We start from the raw sequence: 5,109 nt of genomic DNA on the forward strand, positions 1-5,109 counted from the left end.
CATTTGCACTAATGAGTCTGTTTATTATGTACACATGTACTATTCCATAAAGTAGCTGGAACTGACAATTTGTGTTAGTATGAACCAAGTGAAGAAAGTACAAAGAGGGCTGTTTACAACCTGTTGTTTTGTATAAAGGTTAGTTATTCAGATGTAATTTGTGTTTTCTTTGTAAGTCAACACGGTAGGAAGTTCAAAATACATACACTACTTTTATTCAATCCAACCATTGCCTCTTCCACAAGTCATGACAAGACTGGTGAAGTTACTTAGATGTTAATGTTACTTAGAGGTTATTTCTGAGATATTTGACAAGAAGGAGATTGTCACAAGTTCATCACAACTTGAACCTGTCACTAATTATTCATATCTTAAGGTTGGGCGGAGACTTACCCAATGTCCCAGTTAGACACAACACACAAAAGTCAACACCTTCTTGATTGTCTAAAGTCATCATTTCAAGTTCTGCACTTTAAAGTTGATTGTGGAGTCCTCAAAAACGTTCAGTTGAGATTGAGAAGTCATGGCTGTGTACCTGAACAGCTGATACAAGTCATGACTGATTATCATAACATTACAATGGACATAACTTTACTTGTGGTCTTTAATTATAGGTTATTGCTGGCTAATGCTATACACACTGAAATAGAGAAGGTATTCAAGTATATACTTAATGTTCCCCTTTTAGTAGTGTTAATGGTCATTTTGCCACAAAGGATGCAATATATATGTAACTATAGTATACTTATACCTTGTATGGAATGTTTTCATTGTATCATATCATTTTTGGCAAAAAAATACCTCAGTTTTTCATCATTGATTTCCGTAGGGCTGTGTTGCTGTAATACTATGCCATTGCCCCTTGTGACTTTTCGTTAATGGCTTTATTTTTTTGGCACTTTAAGGAACACATATTATGTGGTTTTCCATTGTTCCATCGCCCTTTCTCCTCTTGTGCAACATATGCCGTGTCAATATTTGTACAACAATCTGTTACTTGTTCGGAGTGCACACTCTTAGTTTTCAAACGAATTCCCTAGGAATTATGGTGTGGTAGATGTGGTTTTAAATCTTGTTTCTACCACACAAACGTGGTGCTATTACAATTTGCTTGCGAATTGAATGTTTATTTCGTTTTTCCTTTACTGTCACATTAAGAATTACCCCTCTTGCACCCTAAATGTTATAAATGATGTCTGCACGGAAAGTGACATATGAAAACATTTCAAGGTAAGAATGTCTCGATACTGATCAGCATTTCTCACCAATGACGCACTCAGCAAATTCTTCCATTTGTTCACCTTGCGTGCACTTTGTCGTGTCCCTTTTATCTCCTACTATCTCACCTGACACTGCCTACATTTTGCACGCAAGGCTCGCAGGAGATGTTTCCTTTCAGATTTCACAATGTGCCTTTTGCAAGAATGTCCATAATTACACGTATGTTCAAAGCTGTAAATTTGAACCAATTCCATGTGCTTTGCAATGATGAGATGTACATTCAGTTATGGAGAAAATGCTGGAAATAAAACCGTACCAGAATTCCTCACATGCTGATAACTTCTCTGACATGATTGTGATAAATGGTGTCTTAATTTTCATAATACTGTAAAGTTCGCCACTGGGAATACCAAAGAGCGCCATACCTAGTACACCAGTGACATCTGTGTTTTACGAGATAAGTTCACGACAGCACTCGGCCATTTCATTTATTTCCATTGCAGAAAGCGTAAGAAAACAGAAGTACTTGGATGGAAGTTTGAGTACAAGTCACTTTTAGGAGAAAGGTTGATATTGGTTTATATGGAGTGCAGTAGAGTCTCCCAGGTGCACATTTGTAAGAATCAAGTTCAAGGTATGCAAAAGTATATACATTAGAAAATGTGCGGAGGAAGGATTGTTTTTCTAAGCAAAATTTGTATGTAAATGCCATACGATTATTTTCTACCCTTTCTCCTTGTTAGACTGCTCGACTAGTTTTGATACAAACTTCTGTCTCAACACAGCTAATACATGTACTACTAGGGGAGATTACCACAGAAGAATAAAGTCAGTAAATGATTTAGAACCGGTTAATGACCCATCATACAAAATTATTCAGTTGTAATTTTACTTGTCATTGTTACAGTAATCATCATTTATGTGTAGCGAATTCAAACATGTTGCAGGCGGTTACTAGTTTTTAGTTTGCATCATTTTCCTTCTGCCGTTTCGTTAACTTGTCACAATTTGTTCTTTTTGCTTGACTCTCCTGGTGTAGAGTTTATTTTTCCATCTTCAATCCACTTGACATTTACAAGGACTTGTTGTATAGGTTTTATATCGTGCTATTGACATCATGTTAATTAATTGCGTGCATTACACCACAACAGTTGTAGAATATTCAATGCCCCTCCACTATGCTGCAAATGGCCCTTTTTACCTGCATGTATGCAGGTATGGTTTTTTATGAGCGGTTGGCTACATTTTCCTTATATACAAAGGCAACTATCGTTTATTTCGTTAAAAACAAGTCAAGAAAGAAGTGGTTGTTCAAAGTTCAGCTTCTGGCCTTATTTCTGGTCCATTTTCTACAGAGACAAGTACGTGTTTCGTTTAAGAAAAGTGGTTATTCAAGATTCATGATCAGCTTTCCTGATATTTAGGACTGTGTTTTAATCTACCGGTCTATTGTAAAAATGTAGGAGTGGTTGAACGAGAGCAATGCGAAGGACAGCAAACTTTCGAATGATTGAGAAAAAAGGGTTTTGTTTCAGAATTCAAATGAAGCAAGCTTCTATCTGCACGTTATACTTCGGATGTTCTTGGTAGATTGCACCGAACTCGTCAAATCCCCACAGGTGTACCATAAACCCACACGACTGTTTCCATCTCTAGGTCTGATCAAACTCTGAGTTTTTAGACGCTTTCTGTTAGAGGAAGACTCAGGAAAGCTCTCCTGAGGTACGGCTATTTGTTTCCAACCAGGTATCCCGTGTGAATTGGACACCTGTTGTCAGTTATTACGCAGTGAAAGTTTGAAGCAACAGTACACGGTTTACTGGTAAACAGGCGGTTTCTGGATCGCGCCCAATATTTGGTAAGACGGCTTCAGGCGCACGAAAACTACAAACAAACGATCTACACCGTTTTACGTCAGTGACTCTAGGCCTTTTGTGAGGAATAACTGTTACAAACATACCAATGTACCCCTATCTTATATAGTTATACCTGCTGTCTACAATATCTCTTTTTTGTCGTTCATAATTGTAAGTTATTGTTCTTTGTTGATAGCGATATCTCATGACTGTTGCCTTTTGATACCCCCAAAACAAATTTTCTTTTCATCGTAACAAGTAGAAAATTTCTACTTGTCATTTGTCTCTGTCGACCACTGAATCACGGGGCTCCTATAGGATTTCAACGTCTGTATCTATTACAGGACAGTTCGTTGCTGCGGAGATATTTGAATGCAAAGCTGGAATAGCGAAGTTGCGAGAACAATAAACCGTATCCACGGTGTACATATACAGGTAACGGTGCGCGATTGCAGCACATGATGCTATTAAGTACCATCGCTTTAACAGAAGTACAATGATTGTGAGTTTTACACGTGGCTGTTTCCTGCTCACGTATTCCTGCTATAGCCAATAGGGTACAAATCATGTTTGTTGGTCGGACCGCCCTTCTGAAGTTGTGTGCGTACACGGACAACACACCGCCCCTTAAGACTGTTCGGCTAAGTGAATATGGTGTGGCTAAGAACGTTTTCATCAAGAAGGGTTTCTGGAGAGGAGACAAATGTATTCCTAGTTTTAACTCCGTTATTTTTGTTACTTTCCTGGAACAGCTTTTGTGGGGGAAAAATCATGCGTCTTTGGAAAAGACGAAATCCAGCAGAAAAAGTCGCAATCTGAAAACCCAACCCAAATAGTTCAACTTGTGCGCAGTGCGAACAGAAATGTGACCCAAGCCGTCGTCTGGAAACACTATCTAAACCATGCTGGCCCTTGGTCTTTTCACTTGTCTGTTCACAAGAAAATTAAGAGACGCAATATCTTCTTATATTCAGTTCAATATGTAATATAACGAGCAAGTGTATGCAATTCTTAGTACCGTTCAATGATTCTTGTGTGTCGGACACGACTTTTTTTCAAAATAAGGGTGCAATACTTTTTTTTTCATAGTCGGTTTTATGTGTTTGCTGATTAGACAAACCAGGCTCAATAAGTGGCATTGCAGTACCCAAACTTCATGCCCTCACGCCATATGAAAGATTTGTAACACTGAACTTGAAGCTGTTAGTAATATAGTAGGTGGTAACTTTCTCCACGCAACTACATGTACAGGGGTATGTACAGACTTAATATTATTTACTTTAAAATATCCGTCTCGAAATCTCATTATCCTTGCTGATACGAATGGGTTATCACAGCTGTAAAAGGGAGCGACACAGCTAGGTCATTCATTCCATCATGGCATCATTTTAATGTAACTGATCCCTTTTATACCGACTTAGACGGCATCATGATCACTCGTTTTGATGAGTGCATAGAAACTGACCTTAAAGAATATACTGTATATAATCTCTGTACATCGGTGTCAATAAAGGTTGTATTATCTATTTTTGCCCTTCTATAGCGACCGCACGTGTTCTTACAACATATACACTGAAGGTATATTTTCTGTATCCAGACTCTAGTGTTAAATCTATATTTAATGTAATTCTTAAATACTCTGATGCACTTTTGTAAACGTGGTTTCATCTCAATACACAAGAAAGGGGGTATCTTCGGTGGCGTCACTGCGGCCGAGAAATTGGAGCTTAACGAATTTCATCGATGAAAAGGAATCTTTTTACGCCTCTTGCGTCATGTCTTTTTAGTCATACGTTTTGCATTATATTCTCAATATAAAGTCAATGGTACCATAAACTCAATCTAGAACGCAGCGACGCACCCAATGCACCTCAGTCCAGTGAGATAAGTCCAGTTCTGTTCCTTGTTGTCAGGTCTGTTTCTCCACCCCCACCACACACACGAGGCGGGAGATGTTCCTTGTTGTCAGGTCTGTTTCTCCACCCCCACCACACACAGGAGGCGGGAGATGTTCCTTGTTGTCAGGTCTGTT

This window comes from Branchiostoma floridae, chromosome 4 (assembly GCF_000003815.2).
Source record: "Branchiostoma floridae strain S238N-H82 chromosome 4, Bfl_VNyyK, whole genome shotgun sequence".
In the NCBI taxonomy this organism is placed as follows: domain Eukaryota; kingdom Metazoa; phylum Chordata; class Leptocardii; order Amphioxiformes; family Branchiostomatidae; genus Branchiostoma; species Branchiostoma floridae.